We start from the raw sequence: 27949 nt of genomic DNA, 5'->3' as shown, positions 1-27949 counted from the left end.
GAACAAGGCATAATAAGTTGGTGGTGTAATGTGTATGCAGTGTCTCCTGGTGTTGTGTCTGCCTGATGGAGGCTGCCACGCCTTTCCTGTGGGAATGGTGAAGTGCCGGCATCCTCACCGTAGACGTGGATAATGGGGACACTCAGAATTGACCTTTACTTCTTAAGTTGAGACAAGTAAGCTGGACTTTGTATGAACTTTGGAGAAGGGCGTGAGCTGACAGCAAGCTGATGCTTGGAGGGTAACTATTTCTAACTCGGCTATGCTTCCCAATAAGCCATATCTCTGTGTATCCCTCAGCTTTCATTGCAGACATCATTTTGTACTTCCTGGACAGTTCTCAATGTTCCTATCCACCTCTCTTCGTCCGAATGAATCGTCTTATGCTGGGTCTGAGATGGTGACAGTCAGAACTGTGCTGGGGACACAGCAGCGCTCCCAGGCTCGGACTTTTTACCTGTACAAAGCTGCTGTGCAGATCCAACTTTCTGCTTTATCCAAACTTCCCAGTTCTAAGACTGAACCCTGATTTCTGTTTAAGGCATTGCAGTGGCAGCTTCTCAGGTGAGCTATCTTTGTTCTGGATGTGAGAAACCTGGCAGGGCTCCACTTTGTTCCTGAGCTTTCAAAGTAGCATGCCTGAAGTAGAAACACCACACAGGAAGGTCTCCAGTAAAAATTACTTCCAATAGGCAACCCTCATCTTGGATTATCCCCCTAAGGATTCAGTAAGATTTTGTTCTACTTGGAGCTCATCCCTGCAGGTTCAGTCCTGAGCCTTGTCATGGTGCCACGGGACGGGGCTCAAACACCCAGCTGGCTGCTGGTGGGAGATTTTCCCCTGTTGTGGAGCTCCCTGTTTCTCTGCTCCCACCTGGGAAGCGAGGAAGGCAGTGCAGCCAAGCAGCAGCACGCCAGCAATCCCAGCGGGTGGATGGTCCCATGGGGCTGTTGCACATCAGCATAATTGAGAGCAGTCCAAAGGATTTCTCCTGTGAATTAGACTGACTTACAGTGACTGCTCAGGGATAGAGAAAAACCCTCCCCTGCAGCGGCTCTAAGCCGTGCTAGGATCGGAGTGGGCTCCCGGCTGCTTCAGGAGTAGGAGACTGCAGCATTTATAACCTCTGCGGCGCTCAGCAATGGAAGAACAAATTGGAGGTCCCAATGGGACCCATCTCCCACAATTCACCTTGTTTCTGAGGGTTTTTGTTAACTGTGTCTAGCTTACAGGTAACGTGGGGCTCTCAATGCTGTCTTTGTCTTTCTAGTGCCATTGGTACTGTTCTGAAAGTCAAGGTAGCTTTGTGGTGCCTGTGCTTCTACTAGGGATGGATTTTTGTTTTAATTGAAGTATTTGTCCTTATGGAGATTAGTTAGTCACTAATCTGTGGAGTATCTAGAAAGAGTGCTCGTCTTAACTCCTCTGGGCTGTGTCTCCAGCTACCAAGTCCTGGCTAGTCCTGGTGATGGTTCTGCCACCCAGACTCTTCTGCTTTCTTTCAAACACCACAGGTGTCCCAGATGCTGCTCTCTGAATTCTGCCTCTCCATTTGTCTCTTCCTTTCTATCTTCTTGCTGTTGAAAAGAAAAGCGGTTTTGTGGCCTAAAGGGGTTCCCCAGTCTCTGGTAAATGTTGAAGTACCAGGAATCATAAGAAGAGAGTCGAAATGAAATATGTTGCCTTCCTTTCGTAGCACAGCTCAGCTTATCCATTTCGTCACCTGAACTTACAAGTATCCATCAGAGGATGGAGATTTGCATAATTAGTGTTTTTGAGGTACCTTCTGAAATGCAGGAGAAGATACTCTTACTCGTCTCAGCTCTTATCTAATGAGGTGCTAACAAAGAGGTATCCATGGAGACATCCATTATAAGACACTGTTCTGAAATTGGTTCTTTCCAAGGCCTGTTAAAATGCCAAAGGGTTTTCTTAAGCATAATTTATACCATTTCTTTGCTCCATCCCTAAACAAAAATAATTATGCCTGAGTATGATGAGAACCATAATTTTTAAAATGAGGTTTGCGAGCTTTTATTAAGAAAGAGGGATAGGAGCGAATTGGGAGAAAGGTACTGAGTTTTTTAAGGTATCCTACAGGGTGTCTGAGCCTGTAGCCCTCTTGGCTGAAGAGCATCACCGACCTCTGGGGCATCCTCAGCATCTAGCAACTCGCTTCATCTAGGTGCCTCAATGGTCCTGGGGTTGACTGAATTCCGTCCATCCAAGTTGGTCATGGAGATCTTTTCCTGTGAGGGGGACACCTAAACATCCTCAGGAGGCTTCCATGACCTCTTCCCAAGGGGTTGGAGTGGCGCGGCTATGCGGTGGCTGCAGTCACTGCTCTGTGGCGTTTGCCAGCCTGTTATAAATTACGGGAAGAGTTTAGGTAGACAGGGCATAATCCTCTATTTTTGCAGACTTGGCAAACTTAGTGGGGCACATCATTCTGGGGTTTTTGGAGACAGGTGATCACGTCAGTGTTGCCGTGCATGGATTTTCTTTTTAGATTTCCTCTCTTTGCTCCCTTCTCTACCATTGCTCCAGTCACAGCAATGTGCACTGTCACAACCCTCTTCAAGTCTTGAAACAGATGTTTTGGGGAAATCGGGCTTTTCTGATGCAAGAACGGAGCTGGCAGGGCCAAGCTTCCTATCACGCAGCTCTATGTGCTGTGGCTTTCCTGCTGTAAGCCTTGAGTTGATACCTTTCTCTGTCCCATGGCTGTGGGCTGGTCAGAGACATCTTTACGGACTCAGCCAGTGTGGTGTTTTATGATTCTGCAGCTCACGCGTGTGTCTCTGGCTCTGACAATCTGCACAGCATTTGTATATGAGCATTATCTGTTGTTACAGCAATATGCTGTTAAAAAACCCCAGAAAACTAAACAAAAAAACCAAACCAAAATAAAAAAGATGGCTCTAACTCCACCCTTTCTCCTTGCCTTTCCTGTTTTCTTGCCCTTGTGTGATGAAAATAGGAGTTTACAGAATCCTGTGTATCTGACTTGGTTATTTATAGCTTGGAGCTGTTGGGGTTTATTTTTGAGTTCAGCTAATGGGTTATTCTTTGTTGGAGCTGTGAAAAGGATAGAAAAAAATTGCAAAACACTAGAAACCAGATTGAAGTGATGAGTAAGGTGTGTGCACACCGCTTCTCTGATCTGTTCCTGTAGCCACCTGAATACCCGTAGTCGTGTGTTCATTAAAAAATAAATATCAATCTCTAAAGCAGGAGGATTCTCCCAAAGGGAAATCAGAACCGTGGTTTAGACCGCACTAGCTGATGTACAATTCACACTGTGTTGGTTAGTCATGTAAGTCATCTAATTAGAGAGCACAGGCTTGTGACACGGTCTGAAGGTTTTGGCGTGGACTTAGGAGGCTGGAGATGTGCCGCTGGCCGCTTGGGCAGGGCTGAGGTAGTCCCATCGCCTCTCTGCACCCTACCTTCAGTACTGCTTTCGCAGAAATCCATGTGCCATCAGATCTAGCAGTTTTCTGCAGATGTGGAAAGGTGGGATTGGTTATTCATTACGGAGTTGCAGCGTCTCAATATTTGCAAATTCTGTGCTGGTTTGCACAGAAGGAAGACGAACTTCTTTATGTACGTCTGAAGTAAGTGGGTTCTTCACTTAGATGTTCAGAGCAGTACAAGAGAACTGATTTGAGAATTACAGTATCATCTCAAAGACAGGTCAGAGCCTAAAACTTTATCCTTTTGTGTCATCCAGGCATTCTCTCTCTAGGGAATCTGGGGATTGCTGGGCAGCCCTCAAGCTGTAGAAGCTTGCCGAGCTCCAACAACTGGTGTCTCGGGTGTATTAGTTAAAGCCGTGGTTTCTGAGCTGTGCTGCTTTGAAGGGATCTCTAAACAATAACCAAGAAAAGTGAGTCTAGATAACAGACAGCTTAAATTCATCTCGCAGTGATCTATTGCCCTGTGCTTCTCTCCCTGGAAATTTGTTAGTGCTCTACAAGCCAATTTGTCTGGATTCCACAAGGTTAAGCACCTCTAATTGAGCTGACTGCTCAGGCATGGCCATTATGGAGCAGTCCATCAGCTGTAAAGATCTGGACAAAATTAAACTAACAGTTGCACTCCTCTGGCAATGTTGAGCTTTGGGGAGATTTTCAGCAGGATCAGGAAAGAGACAACTCCACCTTTTCGGCACCTTTTCTGGGGTGGTGCATAAAGTGTTTAGCTGACTGCATGGATGTGGTCAAACTGGGAGGGTCTGGTGGTGAAATTAGTGTCTGAAGACCAGTATTTTTTTTTGTGATTATATCAAAGAGGAGGGAAGAAGGGGGGGGAAAAAAAAAAAGACTGGAGTGTTCAGGAAAAGCAAAAAAGATTGAGCATCTCAGGGCATTTGGAAGAGACTGGCCTCTCTTTTCTGACAGTCTCTGTTTAGCACATACTGGAGACATCGCTTTCTGTTATCTGAGCTATCTGAATATTCAAGTCACTGTGGATAATGCAGACTTAAGTGGAAAAACAAAAATGCAAAACCAACAACTTTCCGCCAGCAGATTTCAGTCTGACATCAGTCTCTAGCTGACACTTTGTTTGGATACTGAGAAGGGCTCCAAGGGGAGGGAGGAGGGTTGGTGAAGCTGGGTTTGTGCTGAGCAGGAATTACGAAAGCTCAGAGGAACTGCAGCCTCCCGGATCTTTAAATACAATCTGACAAAAATCGCAATGGGGAGCTCCCCCTACGCAAAATCAGTCCCTACCATCACCTCAGTTCTGCTCCTTCCCTCTCCCATCCCTGCAGATGCTGTGGCTGTGAGGGCTTTGATGTGCAGATACAGTGACGCATATTTCATTCCCTAATCAGAGCCCGGATGGGTTTGGAATAGGGTGAATATTCAGGGCTCCAGATTGTACACAACGCGGCAAAGACGTGGGGAGGAGGCAGGGCAAGGGGGGCATGGGCAGGCAGGAGAGTTCGGGCTTGTGTGTGTGAAGGGAAGCAGCAAAACGTCACTGGAGAACCCCTCTAGGTTGGTCCCTTGCTGCTGTTGCAGCCCTTTGATTCTCTGGTTGCAATCATTTTCTCCAGGGTTGAGAAGAAAGGACATTTAGTGGTGGTTTCCCCCATTCCTGCGGCACTGCCAGCCCGAAGCATTCACAAGTCCTGAGTCAGTCCTCACCACCTACCCCCAAATTATAACACTGATGGGGAAAAATTGCATCTTTGTTTCAAATAGAAATAAAAGGCACATGTTAGGTTTGGGTTTTTTCTTTAAACTAGCCTTTGAGCTGGAGCTTTTGAGTTGCGTTTGGCTCATGTGTCTCAGTCCCATGTTCCTCTGCCTCTGGTTTTGCTCACATTGGGCACACGCAGACTGTTGGCACTTGATACAAAGGAGTTAAAAAATAGCATTTGATTAATCTATAACTTGTAGTTGGTCTATGACATGAGCCAGGCTTCAAAACCCATCATACCTTGAGATCCACGTGCAGAGATCTGAGTGCTGGCAGAATTCTGCTGGGAACACCCAGTGCTAATAAAAGGCCTGAGCAACCAAACCGGGATCTCGGGTTTGAAGCAAAGAGTTACTGAGGATCTGTGGTTTTGCTTGAGGCCCACTTATATCTATTATACGGATTAGTCAGAGAAAAGTGTCAGGGCTGGTGGCGATACAAGACAAGGTGCTGTATTCATCGCAGGAATAATCCCATTGCCTTCCTGCGACTTCTATCTGCAATGATTATTTTTTTTCGACCCTGAGGATTGCGGCAGAAGTGCTTATTTTGGCGTTACGTGATGTGATATCTTGCAGTGGAAAGGGTGCTCATTGTTTTCTTGCAAATCTGTCTGTAAAGATGTCAGATTTTTTGACCCTTAGCGCTGCTTTTTTCCTGAGCTTATTGCTTCCACAGGACTGTCATGGCGTGGGCTGTGCGAGTGCTCCTGGCCCAGATCTCGAGATCGTGTGGCTGAGCTCCGAGAGGTTCCAGTGGCACGGGAAAAGGGATCTTCCTTCACTGCTCAGTGCCCTCTCTGTGAACGACTGATGGCTCATCTGTCTCACTGGCTCAGCAACATAGAGTTGGGTTTATGTTACACTTGTGGCTAATGTTAATTTATAACCTCTTTTCTCTCTTCTGGCAGTCTGCTTTAACTTCTGATTTGGAAATTAAGCTAATAGCACCTCAGGTAATTTACAGAATCTGTATGTGAGTGTGTGCCCGATGGGAAGATACAGCAGGTAGTTTCCCACACAAAGAAGGTTAAAGGCCTTTGTGAAAGCTGGAAATTTCCTTTGCTTTCAAAACAGGCTTTAATCCAAAAATAGCAGCGAGCTGGTAGCTTGCCTTCTCCTTGTTTAGTAGCAGCAGATGCTGCTAATAGATGCAGAGGGTTGTCTGGGGGAGCGATGTGCACACAGGGAACCAAGGTACCTTGCTGGTTGCTGATCCAAACCACACACTCATCACAGGATTAGATCCTCTCATTCCTTGTGGGATTCCCAGGCCTGCTCCCATTGCGGGGAGAATACAGCAGGGACAAGCCATTATTTGCTCTCAGCTGTCCAAATTGGCAAAGAAAAAATACAACTCAAGAAGCTGTTTTATTCTGTAATAGCTGTTAGCTTTTATACCTGTGCAGGCAGACGTTCCTTGTCTGCATGTGATGATTATGCAGAAATTGGGGCAGGAGCTGGCTTTGGAGTTTTGGGGCTCATCTGGGAAAATCTTTGTCCTTCCATTGCAGAACTGTGCAGTTTGCGGGAATACAAAAATGAGTGAAACCGGGCTTCTGTTCCTGGAACAAATCTGTCTCTCCCCAGATGTCAGGACTGCCATAGCCTCTCTGCTGTTCTTATGGCTGATGTCAGGACTGCATCACATAGCTGATGTTTTGGTTACAGTAAATAAATTAATGGTGAAGTACTGGAAGCTGCTTCAGTGGTTGTTGGTATGTTTTTGGGAGGGCGGTATCTGTGTTCTGCTCTGGGGTGGTGCCTGCCCTTATTGCTTTTGGGGCAATGAGGGACACAGCATTGAGATCTCCTGCTGAGGACCTTCAGGAATTCTACGCTATGGAGTAGGTCCACCTTGTTCACAGTATTGTAGACCTCCATCCCATGGTACCCTGCGTGAACTGGAAGGATGTTACTTGATGGGAGTCAAAGATGACTCTGCAGGACATTGGTGGGAAATCATGCTCCAGGTATGTTGGAGCCCGGGACACGGGTGGTCTGCTCCTGTTTCTGGGAGGTGCCAGTGCTTTACCTTCTCTTGAGCTCAAAGCAAGAGACACCATTGAAGAGGCTACAGGATATAACGTGGCTCCCACGCATCTTCGTTGTAGCCCTGTTGCTAGTTGGATGTTCTTTGCTAATGACTGTCCCGCGCTGTTAACCCCCTCCAGAACACGTGTTTCCACAAACAGCAATTCTTCGCACTCTCTCATGTGGTTCCTGGAAAACTTTTTTTGTGGCTAGTGGTCTTTTTATTTTCCATTTCCTTCGTCTCCCTATTTTTTTAGCTTACGAAACAAGACAAAAGACCCTACTAAATTCCTGTAATTACAGTCATCCAAGCAGGCACATTCACGATAGGCTTAATAAGGCAGCAGCATGTCAAGCCTTTGTTTCTGAGAAGGGGGAAGAAAAGTCCTTTAATACTTCAGTACAGTTTATGACTGTTTCTGTGTGTAATTTGCAAGCCATTAAAGCCAGGCCTGGTGGTGGCCCAAAAAGGCAGAATGCAGTCATGAAAATGGAAATAAATGATGCAGTTCCCCACTGTTATCCAACTCGTTGAAAGTGAAACATCCAGGAGGAATTTTAACTCGTGGCTTTTGACTCAAACTTAGCTGTAGCAGTGATTTTGCAAGGCAGGAGTTAACCCACTTCATTGCCATTTGTTGCAGAGTAGGGGCTTTCTCTCTCCTGGCCAGGGTGAACAAAGAGTGAGCATTGAGCCATCGGGTGATTTTATCATTTAAAAAGTTTTATTTGAAAGAGACTGGGAATATTGATGCACAGAACGGGTAGCATTCATTCGATCCCTGGGATCCTTTGTTCAGTACTGTGTGGTGGGATCAGAAATGAGGAAGAGGGGATGACAGGAGCCTGAGCGTGTGATAAACACACCCTGGTTGTGCAGAGACCACACTGGAGCTCAGGGTCCCGCTCCAGCTGTGCATGGGCTGCTGTGATTTGGGTCAAACCCACCTTTGTCTCTCAGGGTAGCACCTCCACAGCAGAGAATCTGCAAAATACATTTTCAGTTCTCTAAAGTCCCTTTGGTTTTACAGTGAGGGCTTTCATGGGAATCCAAAGAGTTTCATGTTACTGTTCACCGCCTGGGCGGGCAGTGATGTATGGTCTTTAATAAAGCAGAGAGGAAGAGCCGCTTGAGCTGGCTGGAGGTTCTTCCTTCCTTATCCACTGACATATCTTTGCAGAAGGCCCAAACCTACCAGCGTGATCAGTTTTAGCTGATGTGCGTTTAATCCTGTCCCCCTTTGACGGTGGGTGTCGCAGAACTGACCCCAGGGTTTTATGCAGGTCTTCCATCAAGTGACAACAAAAGGCAGAGGCTGTTGGGAATAACAACAGACAGACAGGAGGAATAAAACCTCTCATGCAGCTGCTGCAGACAGTCTATTTTATCACCTTTGTTCTCTTTTTAGCCACCTAACTATTCCTGGAAGAGCTAATATTAGCTCTCCCCATCTACTTCTTAGAAGCCGGGAAAACAAAAATCCAATTGAATGTCCCTGTTTCCAGGTGAACTGATGACTGGTCTGTGCAGTTGGCTCTGAAAACCCCCATGAGCTCTTGCATCACCAGCTCTTGGTGTGAGGAAGCATTGAAATAGGTGGTTATGGAAGCGGCAGCATGAGAGGGATTAAAAATATTCAGCAATGTATTTAATCTTAGCTACAGACTGGGTGTTACTTTCCATGCCTTCCCTGGGCATGATACCGATAGTCATGGAACACACTTGCTTCGTTTTGCTGTAAAAAAGCAGGGCCTGAGATGGCTTCAGTAGAGGCTCAATTCTAAAAGTCAGAATTTTGGCAGGATGCTTACCCAGGATTTGACAGAGCGTGTTGTCCTAACGGTTCACATCCCATTGTATTCAGGATGCTTAAGGCTAGATCAGAGATGGGGAAGCGAGTGTAAAAATGGATTGCAGAGGTTCATGTTTATTCCCTGAGTGACATGCATAGCAATGTTGCTCTGATTACAGGGAAAGGACGATCCTTCGTGCTGCCACTCTGCAACTCCACCTGGGACCCAGCAGACAAGCGCGCTCCTTCTGCATTTTAACATCACCGGTTAAGAAAAGCCTTTAGCTGGTGATTTTGTCAGCGAGACACAGGTCAAAATCAGCTCTGCTTTGTTCTCCCAAAGCTGTGACGTTGCTGGGGAATGAGAGGAGCTTTGTCTCTGCCTTCCTCTGGCCGTTGGAGAGGTGGAGACAGACATGGCCACCTTTGTGAAAGGAGGGACGGGTTGTCCTTGGGTGAAGGGAAGGAAAGCAAGGCATGATGTCGGACTTACTTTCCCCAGAGCTGATGGGATGTGACTGGGGCTGCCCTTGGTTGCAGAGGGACTGGTGGGAGCAGGGCTGAGAGGGAGACGGGCTGGGCATGTCTCTCCACCCAGGCTGGCTGTGTGGTCCATCAGGATGCTTCTTTGCTGGCAACGGTGCTCGAATGTTTGGTAACGGCTGCCTGTTTGCGGAGAGGCATCAACCCCAAAGTGTCGGTGAAGGCCAGGTCAGGCGTGGAAGAGCCACGTCTGCCTTATCACGGCCTTGAGACACTGGGAAGAAGGGCCTGGTCTCTCCCAGGAGTTTGTAAGCTCAGGGGAAGATGCTTTGCTTCATGAATAAAACATGAGTGGCAGTCAGGACGAGAGTTTTTAATTAAAAAGCTCGCTGATAGCAGCCATCTTGAAAAACAACGTGTGTGGCATCACTTGGCGAGCAGTTGGCATCGCAGCCGGCTGAGGCACTGAGAGAAATTCTCAAAGATGCTGTAAGAGCAGCTAAATAATTAAAACTAATAAGAAAAAAAAAATCCTGACAACTTCAACGTTTAAAAATTAAACATTTTGATGAAATATTAAATGCTAATTATTTCCTTGCACTTGTTGTGCTGGCATCAGTTCTCTTGGTGTTAGCAGTATATCTTCGCTTAACAGTAACTGAAGTCTATTGTCAGCATTAGTATTACATTTACTACACAGGCCACAACCCCAAAAGTTCTGAAGCATGTATTTGATTTAAAGTGTCGAATACTTTGAAGTCTGCTTTACTGGATTGGCCGTAATGCTGTGAATACCAAAACCATCCAGCTAAATGCCACAAAATCTTTGGCCGTTTAAAAGGGCCCCTGCTCTTGCTCCGAGGATCTGGCAGGCCAATTTCAACAGCAAATACAGTGAGATGGACTTAATCAAGACACCAGAGACTAAATGAAAAGCAAAACGAGAGGGCAAAAGTATGTTTGGAAAGCGTTTTATGGCTTTCACATTTTGTGCGTCAATTTAACTTTTAGTCAGTGTGGTTGAATTAATTATTTGATATTAAAAAAAAGAAAGTAATTGAACTTAGCTCAGGGTGGGCAGATGAAAGACATGACTGGCAGAGGAAAATGCCCACACATGTTCCTTTGTTTACCTGCTTTCCTTTGTGTGTAAGGATGTATCAGTGCCTTGATTTTTAGGAAGACGGCTGCTAACATTATGCATGAATGAAGTGTCGGTACGATACACCCCCAAGGGCCTGATGCAGTAAGCCCTTCTTCTCTTGGTTCCCCCCCCAAATAATGATGTATTTTACACATTTATAATTACCTTGGGGGTGTGTGCACACATCCGAGAATCCTTCTTCACCTCTTACTGCACGTACTGGGAGATACTGGTTTGAAGTGAAGGTATTTTCTGTGCAATGTGGAACTCTCATGCCAGAGGTGGCCGAGCCTTGTGCTCAGCAGGAACCTGGTGGCCAGCCTTTGCCGTCCTCCTCGTGCCAGACCGCAGCCTGCTGCTGCTTCAAACTTGCATAGGTTTTCATCGTCTTGACATGGCATTCCAGGCTGAGCTTGGCCTATGTTTGGCTTTGTGGAATAGAAGGACACTGTGGCTGTATTTAAATGAAATTAGTTCAATAAAAAGTGGAGGCTGGGTTTAAAAGTTAAAGCCTTCCTTTTCAGAAATGCTGTCCTTGACTGTGCGAGCGAAACGGGCAAACCACAGCCCGCTTTCCCCAGCGCCCTTTTGCTGCCAGTGCCCTGTGCCAGGGGCTCACGGGGGGGTGGATGTGGGATGAAATGCTTTTCACGTCGGCTTACATCCTCATACAGAAGAGCTGAAGGTTGGTGTAGAAGAAGTGCGAGAGTTCATATCCCTTCTCTGGCTCCTGACCTTGCTGCCGGCGCTCTGGAGGTCCGAGTGGTTGGAGCACCTCTTTGGTCGTCTGCCTGAGGTTTCTCAGCGAACCCAGCGCAGAACCACTACTTTGAATCCCTGTGCGAGGACAGCCCATGCTGGTGCCCAGTGGCAGTTGGCGTTGCCCATGGCATAGAGGCTGCGTTCAGATTCGCATGGTGTTAGCTTTTTAGAGAGGATGCTTCAGAGAACTGTGGGGGGGAACATTTTGCATGGTCGGGCCTTCCCAGAGCACTTCTTATTTTAGATGCGACACAAAGGAACTATTAAATATTTTTCAATTATTGTTTGAACTGGAGAAATTTTTGCATTTGGGGTATTTGTCCTGCTGTTTCATCATCTCAAAGGCATTCAGGCAACTACCTTTTTTATTTTTTCTTCTCTCCCTCCCACCATATCACTTAATGAGTCTTAAAAATGTTCTGGTGTGCAGTTTCAAATGGGATTTCCAAAGCAGGCAGGAGATGTGTGTGAATGCACATCTGGGAATAAGAGCAAGAGCCTTGTTGAAGGAAAAGTATTTGTTGATTTGTTAGAATGTGCCTTGTTAAAGGGAACAGTATCTCTCCTCTCTGAAAGAGCAGCTTGAGAAGGCAGATAAGAGTGGGAGAAGCAGTGAGATCCCAGGGATGGTTTGGGATTCCCAAAGCTTGGCTCAGAGTCTGGAAGTGATACTGTGGGACGTGTTTTCAGACCCAAAGTGCTTCTGTAACATCGAAGCTTGACACTAAATCTTCAGCTTTTGCTGAATGCCTTTGGAGAGTGTGACCCCCTTGCAAGGGGTCTAGACAAGGAGACAAAAGTCAGGTCTTCCCACTATAGACTGTAAAGAAAAGGAAGCAGCAGCTTCCAGTTTGGTGTCACGCGATTGCAGCAGGTGGGGAGTGGGGCGTGTTGATCACCACGCTGCTAAAGAAAAATGTGCTTCTGAAAGGGTAAAGAAATGGTGATTTATTCTTGGAAACGATAAGTGGGGGTGGCACGTGTGGGACAGATGGCTCAGGGGGCTTGTGCTGAGAGACAGGTTCATTCTAAATTACTGTCTGTCCTGCCCAACTTGCTGGTGAGGAGGGAAAGCCGACAGGGAACTGTGCCTTTTTGGCAACTCCTCTGTTATGGGGAGTGTTAGTGCCTCCAGTTGCCCAGGTACCAATGTGTGTGCACAGATGGTAACTGAAAGTGGTTTGAGGGCACAGACTTGTCCATCTCGGTGTCCAGGGACACTGCACACAGTGTCCTCGTGTCAGTGAGGAGCTGGTTTGCTCTTGGGAGAAGCTGCATGAGGTTCTACCTGGGGGCAGAAGATGGCCTTGTTGCGGCAGTGTCATGGGAGGATGAGGAATGGACCAGTGCCTTCCTCTTTTTGGGGTGGTGGTCTCTCGAAGTGATGTTTAGTGGATGGTGCGGCGAGGCTTTTGTTGCTAGTGCTTATCCAATACCTGTTTTGGAGTCTTGGGGGTTATTAAACTAGCATCTATACCCAACTCTAAATTCACTAATAACTTTTAAAAGCAGAAACAATTATCAGACTCAGTGGGAGAAGAGCTTTCAGAGAGAAGCAATTTAATGTGCTGAAAGACTGTGTATGCAACATAATCAATGTCGTGTAGTGTATGAACGTACCAGAAGTAGTTTTCCAGCAAGCTTCATGTACACTGATTTTTCAGGGTTCAGTAGTCTTCCTAAACTCACGAAAGCACTAATCTCCTTGAGGGAAGAAATAAAGCAAGTGGACAGAAAAAAAAGAAGTAATTTCATCAAGGATAAATTGCCCTGTTGTTCTTAGCAACATGCTCACGAACGGCTCAAGTCACAGATCATTAGCTGTTTTTTATGGAGCTTTTGCAGTGTACCTTGGCTGCCCCAGGCGGGTCAGACCCGCAATCCTCCTGGGATCACCAAGGATAACTCCTTGTCAATGAGCTCTGTAGATATTTGAAGGTGCTACTAAAACCTGTGTGCTCTATAGGCAAAGCTTGCAGGAGGAGCTGCTTCCTGGTGAGCAAACTGCAGGGCTGCCAAAGCTTGCTGCACTCTGTTGTTTCTCAGCGTGGTGTGCTCCCATCCTCATGCTTTGTGAAGGGTTTGAAATTAAGGGTGTTTGCAGCAAATAGGAGCTCCCTGGTGGCAGCACCGTGGGGCACTGCCTTGTCCCTGGCAGGGCAGTAGACGGGAATGGACCAGGATTGCTCATTGCATCCAGGATGGTCGAGAAGGGCCTAGTTTCCAGTTTCCCTTGCACTCCTGTGGTGCACCTGGGCTTGGTCGAGTTACGGGAGACCTCCAAGAGAAATGGGGCCAGCGTGAAGCTACCGCATGCTAACTGCAGAGCTGGGTGAGATTGCCAGGGATTGCGGAGTCCTGCTCACGTGTGTTCCCCTGGGGAACGTCCCTGCTGGCACCACTGCCCATCCCGTATCGTTAAACCAAGAGCCACTGAATGAGCACCGCAGCAATATAACATTTTGTGGTTTTGCAATAAATCCAAATGTAAAACTCCTGTTGGAGCCAGTAGGACTGCAATGTCCGGTACGGCATTTCCCCGTTTTCTCCTGTTTATTCATCACGACTAACGCAGCAGTGATGGACCAGTGTGCGCCCCGGCTTATGCTGAAAGGTTTCATTAAGGGCTGCTTCCATATTTTCCCATGAGATTGTGGGTGTTGATCAGAAAGCTAGATTTACAATCAATTTTTGTGTTTGTTCTGCTGCCTGGAAGTTTTTCCCTTCTTTTTAAGGTGAAGGCTTGAATAAGAAAAATCGGAAGGTTTTAAGGCTCTGAACAGTAATGAAGTGTCTCTGTCGGCACACGTAGCTTTTAGGTCTTAGCTGAAACTGAAAATTTCTTCAGAAAGCTTGATTAAAAAGAAAAAAAAAAAGCCATAAACCTTCTGCAACCTAAGCCTGTTTTAATATCTGTGAGTGTTTTGTGCAGAAGCCACAATTTTCTGATCAGCTCCATGATGGCCACGGTACAACGTGCATTTGAGTGTTCTTTACTTTGGGGCTTAATCTATTGTAGGGTATTTCTGTGGGCTGTCAAATAATGGCTGCCTTCAACAACTAGCTCCATTTCACTGAAAGAGAAAGTGAATATTGTATGTAATTCCTGGAAATGAGTGTAAAATGATTTGAGGTCTTACAAGATTCGGCATTAAGGTTATTACAAAAAAAGTAAGTACTTAAGAGGCACTAGAGCTCAGCCCTATTGCTCGGTCTGTTTTGCGTAGGCTTGAAGTCAATAGGAGCAGAGAACGCCTGGGGTATCGCAGGAGTTGGCCCCATCTGTGATGGGGGAGCAGAGCTGTTATTAAATGTTAAAAATATAATTGAAATACAAGAAAAACAGGGGCGGGAGGAAAGAAAAGAAAAAGAAGAAAACTCAAGTGGGGGGAGAGATCATAGTGAGCCATTTTCCCTTTTCACGCAGTTTTCAGAGCCACCAGGGCCAAAATGGCACTAGGAGGTTTAAGTATCATCAGAAAATAGAGCCTGAGCATCATGTGAGGAATGAAAAGAGTGCGAGCTACGAATGGAACAACAACTGACAGCCCAGAAAGATGGAGCAGATATACTGTGGTGCCTAAATATGTCAAATCCAGCCTTGCTGTTCTGCATGTGATGCACACAGGGCAAGAAGTTCTCATTCCATTTTTTGTTGGTGGTTTTTTGTGTGGAGTTAATTGATTTTTTTTTTTTTTTGAAAGACGTTTCCCATTGTTTTTCTTTTAAAACCTTAAAGTCAGAGGGCAAAGCCTAGATTACTGCTGGGGACTTTGGAGAAAAGATAAGACTCCTGATGAATAATCACTCAACGCTGGGTCCCTCCTGAAAATGTGGCCTTCCTGTTGCTGAAGTACTCAGCAAAATGGTTTTCTGGTTTCCAGCTGGCACTGTAGGTATCAAAGCAAATCATTTAACAAAACTGTTCTCTAATGAGCAGCAATTCTAGGAATCTTTGCCAAAATCCAATTTTTCTTCAGTTTCCAGTAAAGTTTTGCAAGCTCCAAAAACTCAGGAAATGTTTTGGAGGAAATGTAACCCAATAGACCTGAGCATCAGAAATGCCGGCGTAACCAGAACATGGCTAGAGAACTATCTGCTTTATTTTGAGTTGGAAAAGTTAACTCACTCTTTCCTCTTTGGATTAAGCAAAATTTATCTCCTTGTAGGAGATAACTGTTTTGTTTCCAGTCTAGGACAAAGTTGTGTCACTTGGTCATGAGAAATGCGATACAAAGGATGTTATGACAGCATTCTGCCCTTGCTGGTCCTGGCTGGGACAAATGTGGTGTCGTTTTCAGAGAGAACAGGAGGGAAATCAAAGTTATTCAGTATATTTAATCCAAGAAAGGATCGAACATCTCTTGTGCCCCAAGTGTGCACGTAGGGCTCTCATGGCATATCAGTATCTCTGTTAAATTCCCCACCTTTTGTAATATTCTCTCCAGCACGTGTAGTGACTGGACGTGGGGAAGAGGCTGATTGTTTTACACCAAGGAAAAATTATCAACCAATAACTAGCAATTTATCTGATCCTGTAATGACTTCAAGCAATATGCATGTTATCTCTATGTAAAGCGTGTATATGTGTGTGTATATATATATATATATATATATATTTTTAGGTAAAACTAGGTCACAGCCCCAGACTTTGGGTAAATAGATAACACTGCCCCCAGTGACATAAGGTTTTGCCATCCTTGGGAGAATACATTCGCTGGGACCGCAGCGTGTGCTCAAACCAGCTTTAAACCACGGTGGTCGGTGTTTCTGAGCACTTCCCGCATGAAAATCCACCTCTGGGGGCAGGCAGCGAAGAACTCCTCGCTGATGCCTCTCCGCTTCCCATTTGGTGAGTTTAGAACTAACCTGGGTATCTCAGTGCGGTTTTAAATATAGTTAGTCCCAAAGAAGACAGGAAAATTTTGCAAATCCTAGTTGCCTCCTGAGTTCATGTGTAATATTGATCCACTGGCTGACGTTTTTGATGTACGAGCAAAGTATCTCGGGTTATAAAGCTGTAAGTGAAAGCATCTTTGTGCCGGAAACTTTAGCAGCGAGCTACCACGTAACATGGACATGTTATTTTGAAAGAAGAAATTACTTCAGTAATTATGCAGTGCCTGTTAGGTGAGTCATTAGCTGCTGTTTGCCAATGAGGTGCATCTCCCAGGTACGCCGTTACTTTCTGTGTTCGTGTTGCTTTGTGCCAGCTGGGAGCTGGGACGTTTTACCCGAGATGTGGCTGCGATTCAAAGCTGGAGGAAATTCTGTGTGGTTTTTATGTGTCTTTGTAATGAAAAAGCCCATGTATCAGTGAGAGATTACAGTCATTTGGAGACACAGAGGAAGCCCCCCCCCCCCTTTCTTCCTATTTGTGAATTGCGTGGGATCAGCGTGTTCTTAATAGAACACTTTGCAGGAGACTTAATCAAATTCTCTTTATGGCAGAGCTGACACCTGAGCGTTACTGTCCGCTGAAGGTATCAGCATTATGTATTTATGTACCCAAAACTGTGCACCAGTCGTGCTTATCCAGACACAAAGTGGGATAACGGCAGAGCACCGAGTTTATTAATAGAACACAGCAGCCAACATACGGCTGCAGAGTGGAAGCAGAGTAAAACATAAGCCGCACGTTCCTTTTTAAGAACATGTATTTCACACCTTTTCACTTCACACAGGAATATTTTTGTCATGCCTTTACAGTTAGTCTGCTATCCCCAAAAGGCTATTTTTATATTTTCACAACATGGCTTAATTAAGAAAAATTGGGGTTTCTAAACAATCCTGTACATTTCAAACCCAACCCCTGCAAAAAAAGCCAAAAGAAAACAAAAACCGCAGCAAGATGCAGGTGGTAAATGGCGAGCAGACTGCTCGGTTCAGCACACTCCAGAGGAGTTTTCTGGCTGCGTTCGTAGCCTGGGGTGCAGCTTGGTTGAACCGTGTTTTCTATTTCAAATGCCATTATAGGTCCTGTCTGGCAGAGAGGGTGCACGAGCAAGGGCCATGCGCCCAGCGTTTATTTTAGCACTCTGCCTTGGATTCTGTCTTGGTTTTTAACAGTTGAGATTTGAAGGAGTCTCGGTGATTGGCTTTAGCCATCTGAGTCAATGGGTCTGCTCGTTCTGTATCCAGAAGCTTTAGGTTTGGGGAAAAACTTGAAAAGATGACCTTGCAGTCTCACCTGGTTTATGCAAGTAATCTTGCAATTCTTTCTTGAGGAACTCATATATACTTCTTTATTTTGTGAAAATCTAGGGTAAACCACAAAAATCTACCATTCTTCTAGATGGAATACAGGAAGATTTTCAATGGCTGCCTGTATAACTTAATTCTCACGCCATATTCTAAATATTGTTAAAGTTGTCACTTTACAGGAATTACACTCTTGGAGGCGTTAGGACACTCATCCCGCCTGACAACATCCCTTTCTAAGAACCTGCGAAGATTAGTTTGTAGCGTAGCTTTTTCTCATGTTGAAGTTTATAAGGATGAAAAGCCCCATGTAGAATATATCTACGCAACTTTAGTGACAAAAATTGCTAAGCACATTACATAAAAATAGCAAACTGCCTTCTTTAGGGACTGGTGCAGACTGCTCTTAAGATAGCTAAGTAGACAAGTATATAGTAAAATATGGGTATATTTAGCACTCCAGAAGGCGGTAGATGGTGTTCTGACTTCACATCGCATGGATTCTTAAAGTCTTTACCTCTGTATAATCCCTTGTACTCAGCCGTGATGTTGTGGCACATTTGGGACCTAATTGTAAGCTTCGCTGCCAGTCAAAGTACCAGATGGCAGAGGACAGTTTTGGAAGGCAAAGAGTGGACCTGACTCTCACGAATCAGGGGTAGCTTGGAAGGACATGCAGGAAAAAGCCATGGCAGTTTAAAGGGGTTTAGATTAAATATGGTTTAATGGGATTTTGGCATAAATGTGGCTTTTAACATCTGCCTGCCTCATTGGTTCTTTCTCACAGGCATCTGCCTGGGTGAATGCATTCTGGTTTGCATCCACGTCTTCAAAAATCAACACTTAGATGATTATGGTTGTACAACGAGACCGATCCCGTCCCACAAAAGCCCCTGCCAGGCTTGTCACGGTGCATCTCCTTAGGGGCAATGGGAGAGAAGTGGCTGAGAGAGTGGCCAGAGGGGCTGTGGGGAGCTCCGTTAACCTTTCCCAGGCGAGTTCAAAACAGGTTTTCCTTATGGATGTGTTTTTTTTCCTGGTTGTGCAGAGCTTGAGACTTTCCCACTTCAAACTCGCCCTCTTTTCCCAAGGCTGTTGAAAAGACTCCAGTATGTTTCTGACTGGCATGCAAGCCTGGAAAAACTGCAAAGAATATTTGCAAGTGTTATCTTTGAATCAAAACCACCAACTCGCTTGGATAGCATCCCTCCCCCCATTCTTCCTTTTTCCTTAGCCTTTCGTAAGAACATTTTTGCTGTTGTTGAGAATATTCATCCAGCATTCATACCCACACATGTACGTCTCGTGCTGATGTAATGATGCCTGTTACTGAGTGCGACTTTTTTTTTTTAAGCTAAAATACATGAAATGGTAGAGTTGTGTTGTAGTTAGTGGAAAGAAGCTGTCTTGAACTGCTGTTGACATGTTGTCTTCCTTCCAAGAATGCTGTCTTTCTAAACAGTGCTACATTTATTTAAAAGGAAGGTCATGTACCATGCTGGTTATCCTTAGAGGATGGGCTGAGTGGCAGAAAACGAGTCCCAGCACTCCTATAAATAGAGAAGCCGTGTAACCACATCTGGGAACCTAACGTGTGGGACAGAGCTCGGTATTTTGTGATCTTTAAAATCCTTGAGCAATACTAATACTAGGATAAGTGTATTCAGAAACAGTTTATTGTGGAGCTTTTCATATGATGTCATCTGAAGTTATACACTTGGTTTGTCTCACTAGTGCTGTCTTCGTGTGGTCAGACCATCTCAGGGTGACTTACTTTTCATGCCTCATGGGTTACTACAAGCAGGCTGACGTTGTAAGGTGTGAGCAGACCTGGCAGACCGACTGGTGGGGGATGACACGGTGAGAATAAGTGTGGAGCGGCTCTTGTGTGTTCGAGGCAATGGTGCATTAATAAGTACTAGTCTATAAAGTGGAACATGATGGAGAAGAGAAACAAACGCGCAGGCAAAGCAGGTAGGTACGGGACTCCGGCGCAGTAACCCATAAGCATCTACTGAAAGCAGCCTGAATTTTAGACACCAGCTCGTTGCATCCTGTTCTGCACGCTGCTGATGGGGAGTGACTGTTGCAAAGGATGTAGTAATACCTTTTCTGGGCGTAGTAGCTGCTGGGGTGATTGCTGCCTCCTTGTGAGTTTTGGGGGACAGACAGAGTGGGACAACTCCATTTGCTTCCAGGAATTGTATTTTCCATCCTCTTAATTTCCAAACCTCCAGCCACTAGAGGGAGGGAATGCTACATATTTATGGCTTCGTATGCATGCGGGGATGTGCGTTTTAATAAAGGGATTGCTTTTCTACAGAAAGGCTTTCCAGGCACTACTACAGCTGGTTTTAGCCCCTTTATTTATTTGACCGCAGTTTTATTAACTGCTCCTGAGATTTGACCTCTGTAGACTTCTGTTGGTTTATGACCTAAAATTGTAAATGCACTGGAAGATGTTAGATGATCCTTGTCCATGTTTTACACCCTGTATTTGCTGTCGAGCATCCCTGCTGTGAAATGGCTTCCATGGGGAAACCTTTGGCTCCTCCTGGATCTGCCTGTCTCCTCATGTTACTGCACACCCCGCTGCACGGCTACGGCGTAACAACCAGCGTGGCAACGCAGAAATGAAAGACGTGAGAACAGCGGGAGAGCAATACCCCTTCCTACTGCTTTCTCCCTGTCAAGCCAGAGACTCTTGGAGCCTATGGCCTGTTTCCTCTGCAATAATAAAACAAGCCCAAGAGGGATCTCATTTCATTTGGAATTAAACCATTGAGTTAGTAATTATTGTAGGCAGATGAGTTTTAACAATTTCAAGGGACACCAGCAAGGAGTTGTAGGTTTAGGGAGGGGAACAGGGATGGAAGTTTTAAGAAAGGCAGTATCAGAAAGTCAATTTTGTATACTTTTGACAATGAAACAAGATTGCAACTTTCCTTTGCAGATTGGGCTCGGTGGGGAAGATGCGTGGAGTGTCCGTGTCAATGAAAGTCTGATGGGGGGACTGTGGGGCTTGGAAAGTAGCCTGGGATGAAAGCAGCATGGTCAATGGGTTTGCAGAGCTGCAACCTTTGGTCTGCAGTGCTATTTATCAGGGGAATTTACATCCCTCTGCGGACGGTGGGTGGGGAAGAGAGAGTCTCTCTGCCTTTCTTTTGACTCCAGTGGGTGACTCAAGGCCGTGCTCTCTCAGAAGGGAAACCTCATGATGCTTCAGCAGCCTGAAGTATTGAAGGAGAGCGTCTCTCTGGGTAGTTCTCCTGACTCTGAAAGTCAATAGTTCCAGTTAATAGAGGGACTCAGCAAAGAGGTTTCCTCACGGTGATTGAAGCTGCAGATGATGCTCCAGCACAAGAAGCTCTCCTGGTGAGGCTGGGGCTGGTCCCAGCTGCTCTTTTCCTTGCCTGTTTCACTTGCCCAGCTGTGCCCTGGCTGGCGCAGCTGATGGCACGAGAGAGCAGAGAGGGAAATGCACAGGAAGGCACTGGAAACCTTAAGATTGACCTGACCCAGGCACATTAGAAAAATATGCACGTAAGGACTAAATATACGTCATCCGAGAGAGGACAGTCAAAACACTCCTCGTTTTCTTGGGTGCCCGTCACTGGACATCCCATACTTGCAGGGCTGAGGTTTGGCTGCTCCGGGAGCCCTCCCTACTGCAGTGTGTGCTCCTCTCTGCGCCCCTCGCTTGGCTAAGGGTCTCTCACCACCTACTTGTAACTCCGACTAACTGAAGGCATGAAAACGTGGCTGCGAACTGAGTTGCTTAAGCTCAGCATCCAGGGCCACAGGTCACAGCTTGTATTAAATAATAGAGCTAGAAGAGCGACGAGTGAATATGAAAGACTCCTCCGCATCACTCTGTGCATTTCGATGAACTGTGGCCGTAACCTTATAAATATGACCTGCTCGTTAAGCCTTCGCTTGCCTGCAGGAGATGCGAGGTCTTGGGAGACCAATCTATTTGCCTTCTGTACAATAGCTTTGTTTATTGAGAGCCGTGCTGTAAAATTGTTATTCAAGCAGTAATCTGATGGACTTCAGTGGGAGCTCTGCCTTGGCTGGATCACCCCGTGCCGTCTCACCGCTGTGGTTTCTGCTGGTGCAGATAGCTCAATGAGAAGAAAAGCATTTCTGTTCTTGGGTTTTGTATATATTTGTGGGTGCAGGACAAGGTTGGGATGTTTTGTCTGAAGGCACCCAGCTCCAGTGAGATCCCCACAGGGTTTGGGTGGGGGAGAGGGGACAGGGAGGAGCTCGGGTGGGAATCCAGCGTTGACGCTGTGACAGGGAGGGCTGTAAGAGCCCCCAGGCCATAGGCATGGCCATGCTGTGTACCCCGGAGGCTCTGTCCCCGGGTTGTGTGAGGGAACATCCCTCCAGGCAGAGGGAGGAGCACGGCTGCAGGGTATATGGCTTTGCCAGTCCCTTCTGACCTTAAAATGCACGACCTGGGGGAGCATCTATTGTTTCCCTGTAGATCATCTCATGAATAGTAATATTAAGCTCTAGTTTTCTTTAAAAAAAATTCTTTTTTGGCTGCAGATCTCTCTCTAAGTACACAAACGAAATGAATTTATATATGAGCATTGTGCTACTTGTAAAGCCCTTTCTTTTTCAAATTTAGTTTTATTCCTTTTTTAATCTCCATAGGATTTTCCCTGAATAAGCAGAACGAGGGCAGTGCTAGTAACAGATGGACATAAAGAAGACTTGGATGCTGGAGAGACTTAACGGGCTTGGGGATCTGAACTGGGTGCTTTCCTCATCACCGTAAGAGTTTAATTTGACTGCAGGTTATTAATTTTCGCCTCTAAAGCAGAGGTCTTAGCAACAGCGCGTGTTCCTTGGCAACAGACTGCCATGGTTTAATTAAAGCAGGTGTGGGAGTTTTAAAAATGCCACTGTTGGAAAAAGTTGAAAGATATTAGCAAATCAAATGGGCTGAGGCATGAGTCGTCTTGTCAGTCAGACGGGGGTGACGAGGAAGAAGGAGTAGTAAACAAGATGCAAACCGTGGAGGCAACTTGGCAAAGGAGCGGCTGTGGAAGGGAGGCAGGTACGGGACTTGCATGTTGTGCTGCCGTCCCAGCGGCCGGGCTGTGGCTCGCCCCGGCCAACCCACAGAGCCGCACGGAGACGGGTGGGAGGAACGGCCGCGGGTCTGGGAGGTCTTGTGCTGTGAACTGAATAGTTTACTTCAAAAAAAAAAAATAGCTTTTTAAAAACAGGTTTTCAAACTGTGGTTTTCCACTAGGGCTTTCATAAAAGTTAGAGTTTGTTTTTGTCCTCTCAAAAATTCAAGCTGTCGTTTTGTTAGTAAAATCGAACAAAAAGCCCTTTGAGGAGAGCCTGTGGCCAGCGCGGCTGTGGCCCACCCCATCATTTCCCTCCACTGCCATAGGAGCAAGCTGTGTGTGATCCCCACCTCTGCCTGGAGCTAGCCTGCTGTCTGTTTGCACCGTCACTGCTAAATATAAATACACTGAATACTGAATAATGCCAAATATACATAATTGAATTAGAAATGACTCTAGTTCGTGCCAGCATGTGGAGTGTACACACATGTAGCCGATGTGGACTGGAGAAGTGGTTTGGAGCAGAGCGAGAGAAGTTTGGGCTCCCCTGGCTGTCCTTGCCGCCGTTCTGATGTGTAACCTCGGGCAAGGCGGGGGAAGACCTTATGCCCCTGGTTTGCAGCTGCAAGAGGGAGATAGTCCTTTTGCCGTTCTGTGGTAAACAGCAAGATCCCGATCGCTTGCATCAGAGCAAACGGTTTTTATGCACTTGTTCAAGTCCTATAATTTATGACTAAAACTGTCTTTGTGTCAGAGTTAGTTCAGGAGGACACTTGTATCTGGGGCTTCTGAATATGTCATCTCCTATTAAGGAACAAACAAACTATCTTGTAATGTACCATAAATAATAATACTACTTTGTAAGAGCCCGAAGCACTGCGTTATTGCTGTGCTAATCTGAGAGGCACTGGGCCATTATGGAAGTATTCCATAGGGTTTGAGGTTTTTTCCTGAAGGGAGGTAGGTGTTTCGTAGCTGTGTAGCGTGGCTGATTGCTTTATAAAGCCAGGCTGGATAATTCCTAGTAGAGGTTAGACAAATTCCCCTCCTTTCTCATTAATTAACCTGTAGGATTTGGTGCCTTTTCTTTGCAGTTCAGTAGAGACAATGGCTGCAAGAACATATTTATGCTCTCTAATATGTAATGAAGAACATCTGCCTCCTGCAGCACTGAAATAACCATTGTGTGCCAGGGCTCTCCAAAGAGCACTCTCGGGCTCCCGCTTGAATGAGACAATTCAGGGCTGGAATCTCGATGGGGAGGCGTTTGCTGGGGGATGTTCTCCATTGCCTGCAGTCAACAGCGTAGTTGGGGAGGAAGGAGAGAGTGGGTGAAACGCAAAGGACGGGAATTCCCCATATGAAGGCAGCAGCAGGGGAGGGAGAGGAGCATCTGGGAAAAAGTTTCCACATCCAGAGAGCAGTTTATAGCAGTATTCTTATGGTGGGATTAAAGAAAGGAGGCCTTGAAGATCTGAAGGAGATTTCAGTGGTGATGTGGTAATGTAATATAGGGAAGAAAAGAGATTAGAGGCAGGTAAAATCCTGTAATGCTGCCGTGCTTCCTTTACTGCTCTCGCAGGTTGCAAGAAAATTAACCATCACGTTTGGGATCCCAGTGTTGTGTTTTGGATCTGTCTCAAGCTAGGGATTGGCACCCAAAGCTGCCTTGCGATACTGCAGCATAATAGTAAATAACGGTGGGATCACAGGGTGGGTGTCTGTATCTATTGGATCGGACAGCAGATTGCAGTGGGAATGTTGTTAAAGTCTCTTGTGTGTCCCTTACGTGACTCCAAATGTATCGAATGAGGTACCAGGATGGAGATTACTTTTTGCCTTTTCCTCAGTGCAATGTGATTGTGAGTGTCCTTCTGCTTGTGCCCGTTTGCTTTGCTTCTGAATTGCTCTCCAGCTGCACGTAATCAGGAGGAAAAAAGTTACACATGGAAAAGTGGCATTAATGTAATAATTATAGTCCTTATATCAGTCACAACCGCTAGTGTAAAGCAGTTTCCAGGTAAACCTTGTAAACCCTTCCCTACTGACTGTGAGGTTATCGCACACAATGAATATCAGTCACTTGGCAGTCAGCAGTAGACCCCAAACTGGACCGGCCTGTCAGAGGGAAGATGTACCTGTGGTTTGGCGTTACCTTGTCTGTAGCCAGGTGCTGGAGATGAAGATGCCTGGGATGGTCCTCTCAGGCTGGAGGCGGAGGGGTTGGGGTCTGGGGCTGCTCTCTGCCTGCTGCTGCCACACAAATGCAGGCCAAGGGCTCGACTGGGGAGACTTTGAGGGCTGGGTGTGGAAAGCACGATCCGGCGGTAGGCTGGGAGCGGTTTCCCCCAGTCCTCGGGGGGGTTGAAAGGATGCTCCATGCTGCAAGAAGTTTTATTAGTCTGTACAGATTTAAACCAAGTGGCTGGATTATCCCAAAAGTTGGTTGATGCAGGCCAAGAGTGTGGTAAAAGGAATCGTGCAGGCAGCGGGGATCGGAAGCAGCTGTGGGAGGCTGAAACACGCCGGCTGGTTTTGGTCCTTATTTTGTAGGGAAAGAGACTTTCAGAGTCTGTGACAGGTACAATGTGAGCAGACCACAGCTCTGCTGAGAATGAAGGGGATGTTGTGTTACCAATGAGAAATATGAGAGTTCTTACAGGAGACTTACTGTGGAACAATCCCCCAGATGAGCCAAGGACATGCTCTGCGCATCTAAGCAAAATCTATTCCCTGCCTTCCCAGTGGGACTTGGCGCTGCTTTGTGTTGTCTTAGGTGTGCGAGTTCCCCCTGGGGACTCCGCGGCAGCGCTGCCACACCTCCAGCTCTTGGGAACCTCTGCAGAAGAATCCCAGAGACGCTGATGGTGCGGCTGTGACGCATCCCCACCTTCCATGGCCAGTGGAGCGGTGGGGAAGGCATAGCTAAAAGGACCTTCTTCTGTTACTTATGTCTTCAGTGCCTTTCTGGAAATAGAGGGACTTCCTTGAATTATGTCAAGCAATATTGAATTATTCGCTATCTTTGGTAGTAGAAATCCCATTTTTTGTAAGCTCAGTCACAGGGCAGGAGCCTGCAGTGCAAACTCTGTGCCCAGATACTGCAGACTGAAAGTTGTCTCTCTTTCCTCTTGGGTGACGTGGATTTTCCTACCAGTGCAGTGCCCATAGCGCTACTCCATAGCGCTCCCTGTGACTCGCAGCTCTGAGGGGTCGTTTGGAACACGGCACGTCCGGTGCGTGCTGGAAGGGCTGCCCACGTGCATTCCTGGGTGCTCGGTTGCAACATCCCCTTTCGAATGCCTGGCAGAGGAGCCAAGGTGTGCTGCCTGTTCCTGAAATGCAGGTACTTTGGGGTTGCTCCAGTGGAGAAGTTGCGGGTGGCTCTGGCAGGGGCTCTGGGTTTGGTCCCCTGCCTGCTGGCTGCCTGCAAAACACTTTGCACAGAGAGTGAGGCAACAGAGGTGCAGATTCTTGGCAGGGGAGCGCAGCTGGGTTCTTTCGGAGATTGCGTGTGCCAGAGAGAATCGCTGCCCCACTGATCTGGGCAAGATTGGATTTGCGTGCAGACTGATGCCGCTTCAGGGATTTGGCTAATCTCTGGTCCTTGTTGCCTTTTGTCACCTTTGCAGGGAGCAAGAATTAACCTGGCAGCCTTTGGTTTGCTTCTGAAATCAGCTTAGCATAAACAAGGGATAGGAAGTGAAACAGTGGAATATTAGCCTTATTGACAGGCCTAGTCAACAGCTGATGGCAGGAGGAGAGAAGTTGGTGTAATTTCTGCGTGCGCATAACAAGCCTCAACAAAAATTGTCCTCCTCCTCCAGACCCACTTTACCAATTAGAGCAACGGGGTGGGATGTGCCAGACAACTCCCTCCATTGGCACTGCCAAGGTTAAGATGGGTGTAGCTTTGACTGAAGTTACTGGAGTTACTGGGATAACACAGTGGGTGTTTTAAAGATGATCTTGTGCTTATGAGGGTCTTTCTTGTATTATTTGTGTGCGTGCTTGACGATAATGCAGATCTCTCATTTAATACTTCCTTGTAGAAAAAATGTTTACTCTTTAACTACAGATAACCTGATCATTGCTTTTATTTTTAATCCAGTTTTCTGAAGGAGACAATGCCCGTGCATTCAGGACATCTGTCTGTCTGTCAGTTCTTCTGTCCCAGCTCTCCCCAACCCCTACAGCTTTTGAATTAGGTGGGAAAGTTGCAGTGGGTCTGACTGACATCCCAAACAGATGATGTACCTGCGAGTTCTGTGAAAACCAGGGCTGCACAAAGACGTGGCCATCACTTGCGGTGGGAGATCGGGCTTTCCCTGAGGAGGAAGATGAGGAGCAGCCCCAGATTGGCAACATGTACGTTCCGGAATGGGTTTCAGAGATGGAATTTTCAGACCAGAGTCCTCCTTTGGATGTAAAAAGCTTACCTGGGGTTTCTGTCACTTAACATAGGAAACTTAGGCAGAATTCCCAAGTCTGGATGTCTACAAGTGTTTGTCTCCTGACTCTTTTCTTTTGTCAGCCATCTCTAGGAATAATGATGGCTGTCAGTGCCTGTATAAAAAGTGATGGAATATGGCTTGATATAACTAGAGCAGGCTGTGTGGGGCCCAAGCAATGCATGGATGCCGGGCAGCATCCCTTTGCTCTTGCCTGTACTTTTCTTCTGTCCTATTTGAATAAATAAATGAAGGCACCTAGGCTCTGCTCCCTCGCGCATCCTGCTGAATGGCGCAGGACTAGCAGAAAGTGGCAGTCACGAGGAGCTGCCTGTTGTTTCCTGACTTAAATTCTCCAGCTGCAGGAAAAATGTTGCCTCTTCCCGAGGTCAGGAGCAGGAGATTCAAATGCCCTTCTGCCCTTGAGGCAGGAGCGCATGAAAAAAACCCCCACTCAAACACAAGCTTTAAATCCTTTACAAACGTAATAGAGGAGATTATGGCTTCTCTACAGGTTTTGCAGTATATCCTGTATATGGAGCCAGTATACCCAGTGCAGGTATGTCCTGGCTGTGGGCTTCTGTACCTACATTCTGTACCTACAACATACCTACCTTCTGTTTCCTACGTTGTCTCCACGGTTTGTATCTGCCCTCTCCTGCCTCTGAAGCTAGTTGCAGACTTCATCAGCTGCCAAAGAGGAGGTATCGGGACTCTTGGTGGGGTATTTTGGCTGCGTTCAGGTGTGCGTCAGTCCTTGCGGCAGGCTGCCCCTTCCTG

At 46.4% G+C, this 27949-nt stretch overlaps 1 protein-coding gene across 2 annotated transcripts in view; it reads left to right on the top strand.

Moving 5' to 3' along the window:
- ARHGEF9 (Cdc42 guanine nucleotide exchange factor 9) overlaps positions 1-27949 on the top strand; it is a 230224-nt gene that overhangs the window by 62411 nt on the left and 139864 nt on the right. The gene's annotated exons all lie outside the window — the stretch shown is intronic.

This window comes from Larus michahellis, chromosome 9, assembly GCF_964199755.1.
Source record: "Larus michahellis chromosome 9, bLarMic1.1, whole genome shotgun sequence".
Lineage (NCBI taxonomy): Eukaryota > Metazoa > Chordata > Aves > Charadriiformes > Laridae > Larus > Larus michahellis.
This window is presented reverse-complemented; position numbering and strand designations above follow the sequence as displayed.